The sequence below is a fragment of the Marmota monax genome, unplaced genomic scaffold (assembly GCF_021218885.2).
Source record: "Marmota monax isolate L192 unplaced genomic scaffold, Marmota_monax_Labrador192_F-V1.1 WCK01_AAM20220418_F8-fsc00122, whole genome shotgun sequence".
Lineage (NCBI taxonomy): Eukaryota > Metazoa > Chordata > Mammalia > Rodentia > Sciuridae > Marmota > Marmota monax.
The window spans coordinates 4,924,337-4,936,080 of NW_026695223.1; the positions used below are offsets into that span (position 1 = coordinate 4,924,337).

General features: G+C 35.9%; 1 pseudogene; it reads left to right on the plus strand.

Moving 5' to 3' along the window:
* The first annotated feature begins 1,128 nt into the window (after positions 1–1,128).
* Positions 1,129–4,524, plus strand: LOC124086068 (14-3-3 protein theta-like; annotated as a pseudogene).
* Positions 4,525–11,744: the final 7,220 nt, after the last annotated feature.

Below are 11,744 nucleotides of genomic sequence, written 5' to 3' on the forward strand. Positions count from 1 at the left end.
TCTTCAAACTTTGGACTAAGCAGTGTTTTTTAAATATGATGCCCAAAATTTAACCAACCAAAGAAAATACAGATGACTAGAACTTGCCAAAATTAAAAACTTCTGTTTGTCAAAGGCCACTATCAACAGTGCAAAGAGACAACTAACTCACCAAGTAGGAGAAAATAGTTCCTTATCTATCATATATCTCTTAAGAGTTTAGCATATAGAATATATAACTAACTCTTACAACTTGGCAGTAAAAAAAACCCAATTTACAAATGGGCAAAGAATTTGAATAGAAATTTCTCCAGAGAAGATAAATAAATGACCACTCAACACATGAAAAAATGTTTAACATGCCAATTAAAACAGCAATGATATACCAACTCACACTCTTGAGGATGGCAATAATTAAAAACAACCAGAAAATAATAAATGTTGACAAGGATGTGGAGAAAAGGAGCCTTCATACTTCACTAGTAGTAATGAAAAATGGTGTGGCCATGATGAAAATCGATTTAACCATTTATAAGAAAGTTAAATTGAATTCACCCATGTGAATTCAGCAGGTCCACTTCTAGGTATGTATCAAAGAGAACTGAAAACATGTTCACACAAAATTTGCACATGAATATTCTTCTTAGCATTACTATTAATAGAAAGAAATACAACACAAATGATCAACTGCTGAATGTAATGTATCCATATAATGGAATACTATCCAGCCATAAAAAGAATGAAATACTGATGCATTCTACAACATGACTTAACTAGGTAACTTTTTTTATTTGCAGTGCTGGGAATTGAACCCAGGGCCTCACACATTCTAGGCAAGAGCTCTGCCACTGAGTTATACCCACAGCCCTAGAAAACATTTTGCCAAATGAAAGAAGTCAAATGTGTAAAGCTATATGTTATATGATTCTTTTTATATAAAATGTTCATAATATCATAATAGATAAATAAATAAGAGCAGAAAATAGATTAGTGGTTGCTAGTGATTGAGAGGAGGAAAAAACAGGAAACAATTGCTAAAGGGTACAGGATCTCTTTTTGGTGTGATAAAATGTTCTGGAGTTAGATAGTGGTGATGGTTGCATAACTTTATGAATATGTGAAAACCCACTGAATTGTGGAAATGTTATAATGGCGTATGTTATGTAAATTTTATGTTAAATGTCCAAAATGAAAAATGCCTAGGGAGCTGGATGCAGTGGCACATGCCTATAATCTCAGTGGCTTGGGAGACTGAGGCACGAGGATTGCTGTTTTTGTTACTATCGCTCTATAGTATAGTTTAAGGTGTGGTATAATGATGCCACCTGCTTTACTCTTCTTACTAAGGATTGCTCTAGCTATTCTGGGTCTCTTATTTTTCCAGATGAATTTCATGATGGCTTTTTCTATTTCTATGAGGAATTTCATTGGAATTGCCACCTCACTCCAGTCAGAATGGCAGCTATTAAGAATATAAACAACAACAGGTGTTGGCGAGGATGTGGGGGAAAAGGCACATTTATACATTATTGATAGGACTGTAAATTAGTATAGCCAATATGGAAAGCAGTATGGAGATTCCTTAGAAAACTGGGCATGGAACCACCATTTGACCCAGCTATCCCACTCCTCGGTCTATACCTAAAGGACTTAAAAACAGCATACTACAGGGACACAGACACATCAATGTTTATAGCAGCACAATTCACAGTAGCTAAACTGTGGAACCAACCTAGATGCCCTTCAGTAGATGAATGGATAAATAAAATGTGGTATATATGCACAATGGAATATTACTCAGCAATAAAAGAGAATGAAATCAAGGCATTTGTAGGTAAATGAATGGAGTTGGAGGATATAATGCTAAGTGAAGTTAGCCAATCCAAAAAACCAAATGCTGAATATTTTCTTTGATATAAGGAGGTTGATTCATAGTGGAATTGGGAGGAGGGGCATGGGAAGATTAGATTAACTCTAGATAGGGTAAAGTGGGAGGGGAAGGGAGGGGGGCACTGGGGTAGAAAAGGGTGGAATGAAGTGGACATCATTACCCTAAGAACATGTATAAAGACACAAATGGTGTGAATATACTTTGTATACAGAGATATGAAAAACTGTGCTTTATATATGTAATATGAATTGTAATGCATTCTGCTGTCATATATAATAAATTAGAATAAAAAATTAAAAACAAAAGAATTTTGTCCAAAGCAACAAACTTTGTCAAAATTTTAATACACTTAATTACTTTTACCAGACTGAACTTTGCAGTAATTTTAAGTGAGACTCATAAAATTTATTTCCTAGAAAACTTTTGCAACTTTATATGTATATGTGTGTGTGTGTATATATATATATATTATATATATATATATATAATATATATATTTAATTTTTTATTTTTATATACATTCAGGTTTTGCTTTCACTATCCTTTGCCATATTCTGGAAAAATCAGATAATTTAGTTTAGGATAAAACTAGTCTCCTCATTTCTTTGATAAACAAAAGCACATTCCATAAACAAATCTATGAAATAAAACTTTCTCTATATACACATGTCCTACTTGGTTCTGTTTCTCTGGAGAACACTAATGTGTACAAAGCTGTTATTCAAACTCATAGTAAAAAATCTAAATAAAGAGTTTATTTTGAAAAAAAAAACAACTAATGAGTGAATTTAGAGAATTCCTAGATATAGGGTCATAAACAAAAATCAATTGTATATTTAAATACTATAGCAAACAACTGGAAAATAAAATTTTTAAAATTATATTTATAATAATATTAAAAACCTAAAATACTTAGAAATAAACAAAAGATATATAAAACCTCTATTGTAAAAATTGAAAAACATTGCTGAGACAAAGTTTAAAAAACCTAGATAAATCAGGAAACATACTGTATTCGTGGGTTGACTGATTCAGTATTGTTAAAGTATCAGTTCTCCTCCAAATACATCTATAGATTCAATGAAATCACAATTTTATAATTCCACTAGATTTCTTTTTCAATTGATAGACTCATTCTAAAATTTATATGAAAGCAAAAAAAAAAAAAAAAGTTGGGGGGGGGGATGTCTAGAATATCCAAAGGAAATTTGCAAAAGCACAACAAAGTTGGAGAACTAACATTAGTTGACTTCAGCTTTTAAAATAAATCTAAAAGAATGAAGGCACTGAACTGCTGGGAAAAGGTTCAACAAATAGAAAAGCAGAACTGAAGAGAAATCCCAGAAACAGACTCACACTTACTTATTTGATTTTTTACAAAGATGACAGATCAAAGGAAAATCTTTTCAACAAATTGTGCTAGAACAATTGAACATCAATATGGAAAAAAGTGACTCTTAACGCCTACCTCAAATCATACACAAAAAAGAATTCTAGATTGATTGTAAACCCAAACACAAAAATTAAAACTATAAAGCACCAGAAGAAGACATAAGAGAATATCTTCATGACTTGTAGGTAAGCAAAAGTTCTTAGAAAAACACAGACTTACCTGGCCATAAAAGAACAGATTGATAAATTTAGACAATAAAAATTTAAGATGGCAGCCACAGAGAGGAGGCCCTGGCTCCCACACCAAGGAGAAGCATGAGCTGATCCAGAAGTTCAAACTAGCCAAGCAGCCCAGGCACTATGATGACATGGCCACCTGCACGAAGTCCACGACCCAGCAGAGCTCTCCACTGGGGAGCATAACCTGTTCTCAAGTGGCCTACAAGAACGTGGTCAGGGGCTGCAGGCAGGTATGCCTGGAGGATCATCTTCAGCATTGAGCAGAAAACTCACACCTTTAACAAGAATTTGCAGCTGATTAGGACTATTGGGAGAAAGTGGAGTCGGAACTGAGATTTATATGCACCTTGGTCCCAGAATTGTTGGGTAAGTATTAATAGCCAATGTAATTAATCCAGAGACTAATGTCTTCTATCTGAAAATGAAGGGAAATCACTTCTGTACCTTGTTGAAGTGATGATCAGAAACAGGCAGTAGATAATTCCTAAGGAGCTTACCAAGAGGCATTTGACATAAACAAAAAAGAGATACAAGCACACACCCAGTCTGCCTCAGGCTGGCTCTTAACTTTGCTGGGTTTTACTGTGAGATCCCTAAAAACCCAGAGCTTTCCTGAACAGTAGGTAAAATTGACATTTTTTTTTTTTGTACCAGGGATTGAACTCAGAGGCACTCAACCACTGAGCCACATCCCCAGCCCTATTTTTTTTTTTTTTTCGTTTTTTAGAGACAGGGTCTCACTGAGTTGCTTAACACCTCGCCTTTGCTGAGGCTGGCTCACAATCCTCCTGCCTTAGCCTCCAGAGCTGCTGGGATTATAGGTGTGCACCACCATGCCTGGCTACATCAATTTTTGATGAGTCCTTTGCAGAACTTGATAAACTGAAGACTCATACAAGGAGAGCATCCTTGTTATGCAGTTGCTTAGAGACAACTTAACATTTTGGATATCGGACAGAGAAGGAGAAGATTGTGACAAAAGGGGCCAAAAACTACAAACAGGCTGTCATCCTTCCCTTTAAGAAATCTTTTTACACATCTCCATTCCTTATTCTGCTTGGATTTCCTCAAGCAAAGAAACCCATTCATGTATGGAATCAACTGTTCATAGCCTTTTCACACTGCCGCTTTGAGTAAAAGCCATTCCTTGATTTGTTTGTCTTAGCTTTCCTGGTATGCAGTTACTGCAGTAGGTAAGTATTAATAGCTTCATTTCATATAAACATAAGTAACTTCTAAAAACTTAGTCGAGAATTAAAAATCTGTCTGGTATTTAAGTAATCTGAACCAGTTCTTCAATGACTGTGCTTTATATTACTGTGAAGATAAGAAAATGTATTTAATTATAATTTAAAGAGTGTTCTAGCCAGGTATGGTGGCGCACGCTTGTAATCCCAGCAATTCAGGGAGGCTGAGGCAGGAGAATTGCAAGTTGGAGAACAATCTTCGCAACTTAGTGAGACCCGAAGCAACTTATCAAGACCTTGTCTCAAAAAATAAAAAGGGCTGGGGTTGTGGTTAAGCACCCCTGGGTTTAATCTCCATTACCAAAAATAAATTAAATAATATTGTTGTATATAACTTCTTAATTTCTACATTCCCTTCCTTATTTAGTTTGAATGGGAAAGCACTTGACATTTCTGGGCCAGGGGTCACAAAGTGAAATGCCTCCTGTATAGCACATATTATGGGAGGTTGCATTTGTCTGTGAAAACAGGAAGTTTCCTTTTTCATTGTTCATTTGTTTAAGTTGACAACTTCCCTTCCCATTAAAAATTCACTTATGGGCTGGGGACATGGCTCAAGTGGTAGCGTGCTCATCTGGCATACGTGAGGCACTGGGTTCGATCCTCAGCACCACATAAAAATAAAATAAAGATATCGTGTCCACCTAAAGCTAAAAAATAAGTATTTAAAAAAAATTCACTTATCAGTTGGGTGCTGTGGTGCATGCCTGCAATCCCAGGGGCTCGGGAGGCTAAGGCAGGAGAATTGTAAGTTCAAAACCAGCCTCAGCAAAAGTGCAGCACTAAGCAACTCAGTGAGAACCTGTCTCTAAATAAAATGCAAAACAGGGCTGGGGATGTGGCTCAATGGTCAAGGGCCCCCTGAGTTCAGTTCCTGGTACCCCCCACAAAAATTCACTTATGCCTCCTGCCTTTGTAGTTCTGGTATTCATTTTATTATGTAATTAAAGTAGTACATTGCTGCCAGAATACAAGCATTGTTTTTGGCAAATTAAAGTGCATGTCAATTCTTAATATACTGGAAAGGGGAAATAAAAGTACACAAGTCCAAATTTAAAACTTTAGTAATTTTCCACACAGATTTGTACACATGTGAGAGGGTGTCCCGTTTGTCTAATCATTATTCTTTACAGAGTTGGACCACTATTGTGCATTCCTAACCATCAGCTGTAGTCCCAAAAAAAGCCTTGTGAAAGAGTTATGCCCTGTGTAACAGCAGAGTAACATAAAATAAAATTACATTTTATAAACCATTTACTATTGCTTTGTAACAATTGCATTCCCAGCCAGATGAATTTACTACTTCGTGAAGTATATTGATACTCCCTTCTTCTATTACATAAAATGTAATAGTGGTACATATATTTCTGCTTTGTGGTACACTTGTCTGGGAATTCCTGAAAATGTGTAAAATTGGACTACAACTTCTTAGTATTTTACTATAGATCAGTCTCATGGTCCTTCACTTCCTCAAATGTAATGGAACCTGGCTAAGTGTTATGGAATAAAGTGGACATTTTAAAATAAAAAATTAAAACTTCTGCTCATCAAAAATGAATAATCAGGCCGTAGACTTAGAGAATATAGTCACAAATATATTAACTCACAAATATTATAACTCTTATAACAATATTAAAAAGATAAACAGTACAATTTTTAAAATCGCAAGAGACTTGGATACTTTATAAGAATGTGATTAAAAAGCACACAAAAAGCATCCTCCTCATCAGTAGTCATGAAGGAAATGTAAATTGAAGCTACAATGAAATACCATTATACTCCTATCTACACGGCTAATTCTTAACAAGAAGATCAAAGGTTGGCAAGGATGTGAGCAACCATAACTTGAATTCTTATATGTCGAACAGTGTAAATGGAATAAACCTTTGAAAAAGGGTGTGGCAGCTTCTTATAATTTCCTGTATCTGGATGTAAGTATGTACATCAGCAGCTATACCAAGGGCCATGGACTGAAACAATGAGCCAGAATAAATATTTCCTCCTTTTAAGTTATTTATCTTAGATATTTTGTCACAGTGACAGAAAGCTAACTAACATACCTACTACTCTTCTGGACAATACCAGGATCTTAGAATGTTTTTATCTTTAATTATAAGTAACATCGTAACAAAATGGTACAGTAAGTTCCTGTAAAAATCCTATCCTCCATAAAAGCAATTAGAACTTAAGCAAAAAAGAAATGTCAAAATAAACTTCTTCAGAATTCTGGAAATTAGCCAAGACCTTGCTGCAATCAAGGAAATTTATAAGAATAGTGAGTTTTGTGACATTTTAATTTTTTCTATTCTCATTCTTTTTCCCAGTTCTGCAGTAGCCCTGAAAACAGCTTGTAACCATGAAACAAGCTTCCTAGTAGTAGAACTAGGTTGGGATTCCTTCAAAACCTTATTCGCTGATAATGACCTTTGACATATCTCATGGTTCCCTATGGAACACTACTCAAAAAGTAGTCTTTATTTAACCTGACTCAATATTCACCCCGTGTATATAGCCTTTTCCCTGTGTGTATTGGTTCAGAACAATCAGAAGCTACTATTTAACGCTGAGCTGCCTATGGCAGTGAATAATGTTGGAGCTCACAATAGGCTAAGTAAAAAACTTTGAAAAGCTCTAATGCATTTCTTGTAGTCTGGAAGGATGTAGTCCTGCCTAGGGCTGTGCGCGTATCCCTATGTGTACATGCTCAGGAAAGACTTGAGATTCTCCTAAATTCTCATCTTTGGCTAACCTTAAAGCATTGTGCAAGAATGAATTGAAGATTTAGGAGGAGTTGAAAACTGCCCAGCTGAGAGTTAAAATCATGTCTTCATGTTTTTATATTTGAACAGAGCCACTAAGCAAAGAATATTCAATAGAAACCCTCTCCAAGGAGGCTCAGATGTTGGACGTACTAAGTAAAGACTTTAAATCAGTTAATTTAAATATATTCAAAGAAATCATGTCTAAAGGCCTTTAGAGAAAGTATGAGAATTACCAAATATAGAATGTCAATAAGATGATACAAATTACAAAAAAGAAACAAATAGAAATGCTGGAGTTGCAAAGCGCAGTAACTGAGATGAAATTTAAAAAAATATATATTTTTTTAGTTGTTAATGGACCTTTATTTAATTTATTTATACATGGTGCTGAACATCGAACCCAGTGAGTCACACATGCTAGGCAAGTACTTTGCCACTGAGCCACAAACCCAACCCCTTCACCTCTTTTGTTAGATTGATTCCCCAAATATTTTATTTTCTTTGAGGCTGTTGTGAATGGGATAGTTTTCCTAATTTCTCTTTCAGTTGATTCATGACTTACATGTAGAATAAGAATTGACTTATAGGTGTTAATTTCATATCCTGCTACATTGCTGAATTCATTTACGAGTTTAAGAAGCTTTCTGGTGGAGTTTTTTTGGGACTTCTAAATACAGAATCATGTCATCAGCAAATAGGGATAGTTTGAGTTCCTCTTTTCCTACTTGTATCCCTTTAATTTCTTTTGTCTAATTGATCTGGCTAGAGTTTCTAGGACTATGTTGAAGAGAAGTGGTGATAGAGGGCATCCTTGTTCCTGTTTTTAAGAGGGAATGCTTTCAGTTTTTCTCTGTCTAAAATGATGTTGGCCTTAGATTTAGCATGTATACCTTTTATAATGTTGAGGTATATTCCTACTGACCGTAGTTTTTCTAGTGTTTTGAACACAAATGGATGCTGTATTTTGTTAAATTCTTTTTCTGCATCTATGAGATAATCATGATGTGATTTTTGTCTTTAAGTCTTTCGATGTGATGAATTACATTTATTGATTTCTGTATGTTGAACCAGTCTTGCATCCCCGGGATGAACCCCACTTGATCATGATGCATTATCTTTTAAATATGTTTTTGTATGCGATTTGCCAGTATTTTATTGAGAATTTTTACATCTATGGTCACCTGAAATTTTCTTTCCTTGATGTGTCTTTGTCTGGATTTGGTATCAGGGTGATACTAACTTCATAGAATGAGTTTGGAAGTGTTCTCTCCTTTTCATGGAATAATTTGAGGAGGATTGGTGTAGTTCTTCTTTGAATGTCTGTTAGAACTCGGCTGAGCATATGTCTGATCCTGGGCTTTTCTTTCTTGGTAAGCATTTGATGGCATCTTCATTGGTTGAAATTGATCTGTAATTTAAATTTAAATTTAAATTTTCTATGTCCTTGTCCTTCTAGGTCATATGTCTCTAGAAATTTGTTGATGTCTTCAAGATTTTCTATTAGTGTATAAATTTTCAAAATAAGTTCTGATTATCTTCTGTATTTCAGTAGTGTCCATTGTGATATTTTCCTTTTCATCGTCAATTTTAGTAATTTCAGTTCTCTCTCTTTCTCTTTGTTAGCTTGCTTAAGTGTTTATCAATTTTATTGATTTTTTTTCAAAGAACCAGCTTTTTGTTTTGTCAATGTTTTTGGATTGTTTCTTTTGTTTCAATTTAATTGACTTCAGCTCTGATTTTAATTATTTTCTGTGTTCTGCTGCTTTTGGTGTTTCTAAGGCTTTGAGATGTAATGTTAGGTTATTTGTTTGTTGACTTTATACTCTTTTAATAAATAAGCTCAATGCAATGAATTTTCCTCTTAGCAGTGCCTTCATAATGTCCCAAAGAGTTTGATAGGTTTTATCATTATTCTCATTTATCTCTAAGTAATCTTTTATTTCATCCCTGATTTCTTCTGCTATCCATTGGTCATTCTCCGGGGTTTCACATGTGTGGTGGAGGAGCCAATTCTTAGACCACTATGTCACCTATGGACCTCAAGTTTTCTGGTTTTGGATTCAGCCTCCAAACTCAGTCTCTCCTGCCCCTGTCCATTCGAATTCCCAGCTGGGTACATCTCTCCTAGCCCGTCCTACCAGCTGCCCGATTGGAGTGTGCAGGGGTACACAGGTAGGTTTCATGTGCAGTCATCCCTTGTGTAAACCTCTCTTCACATTTGATTTTCTCCTGGTCACTTAGGCCCACTCTATGTCATGCAGTGGGGGTTTGCCTGTCCTGTATTTTGGGCCAGCCTTGGGTTTGCCAGGACTCGGCTCCCTCAGCTGCTGGCCCCCATGTCTTGGCTGCAAAACATTTCCTTTCCCTGTCCCACACATGCCGCTGGGAGAGATGCAGTTTCTTTCCTGTATACTGCTATTGGACAGCGTGCCTTTCCGTTCCGTGGGGCAGTGTCTTAGATCTCTAAACACTCTGTACCCAGAAACTCCTCAGTTCTTCTAAAAATGTGGGTTCCTTTAATTCCCTTATCCCTCCACTGCGCTCATGGAGGAGCCACGTGGCACTGGAGATTTCTTCTTTATTTTATTATATCCAACCTCCTGAGTCCCCGATCTGCTTTGAGTGTCCAGTATTACATTCTAGTAAAGTCTCCCCCCACCTTTTTTTTTTCCGTTTACCCACCTTGCTGAGAAGCTGCCTGAATGCATTGTTGGTTTCACGCCATGGAGCTGCCAGGAAACCACCTGCTCTAGTCCATTAGCTTGAAACTCTGTGTCTTCTAGGGAACCCAGGGCCTCATGTGTGCCAGGCCCGCACTCTGCCACTGAGCCATAGCCCCAACCCCAGTTTTCTACTTTTATTTGGAGGTTTTCTTCTTCTTTATTAGCCTTTTTGTTTAAAGAGCCAGTACTTGACTTTATATATACATGTTTACTTATTTATTTTAACTAATTTCTACATTTCATTTACTCTTTTCTACCATTTCTTTCTTGATTTCTTATTTTACTCTGTTATTTGTGTCTAGAAATATCATTTAAAAGATTTTCAATCTTTTCCTTTCTTCATATTTTAAGTAAAGGCTAAAATATATCTTTAAATACTGCTTTAGCTCTAGCCCACAGTGTGGATATATTTTATTTTCATTCAGCTCTAAATACTTTATATTGTAACTTCTTCTTTAACTCATGATTAACTTAGGAAAACATTTTAAAGTTTTCAAATCATGGCACGGTGTTGCACACCTGTAATCCCAGCAACTTGGGAGGCTGAGGCAGGAGGATTACAAGTTCTATTAGGCTAGCCTGGGCAACTTGGCAAGATTCTGTTGCAAAATAAAATTTTAAAGGGGCTGGGGATGTAGCTCAGTGGTAGAGTGACTCTTGGTGTTAAAAAAAAAAAGGTTTCAAAGCAGAGGTTATTAAGAAATTATTTTTTTGGTCGATTTCTTATTCATTTGCATTCTGTTGTCAAAAATAAAATCATATCATTTTTTTAAAATTTTCTTTTAGTTGTCAATGGACCTTTGTTTTATTTATATACGGTGCTGAGAATCAAACCTAGTGCCTCACACATGCTAGGCAAGTGCTCTAGCACTGAGCTACAACCCCAGCCTAGATCAAGTTTTGTTTTAGAGTTTAGATTTATTATGCACAAAAAGGAATAATTTGCAAATTGAGAGACCTCGAACCAAGTGATAAGAAGTCCCACTATAGCAGTTATCCCAGTTTATGAAGCATTAAGGAGGAAGTATTTTGACCTTTTAAAAAATTATTTTCTATTAAACATCACAATTCTTCAGGGGCACTCTACCACTGAGCCACATCCCCAGCCTTTTTAATGTTATTTTGAGACAGGGTCTTGCTGAGTTGCTGAAACTGGCCTGGAATTTGTGATCTTCCTACCTCAGCCTCCCGAGTTGCTGGGATTATAGGTGTGTAGAACTGTAACTGGTTTACATGTTAAAATTCTCGGTAAGGCAAGCAGAGCTGTTTAAGCTGATTACTCTATAGCTAGCTGGTTTAGTTTCATTGAATCATACTGGACATAAAGGTTATGTTTTGTATTTTGTTTATAATTGGAATCAGTGTTTCAGGGAAATCAAGATACCAGGTTTTGGCTGTGTGGTTGGTTGTGGCCTTGGGCATATATAAATTGGGGCCTCTATATTTATTTTTCTTTCACAATCCTCCCTGCCCCATTTTGGTCATTCTCTCAGTTGAACTGCATGACTAA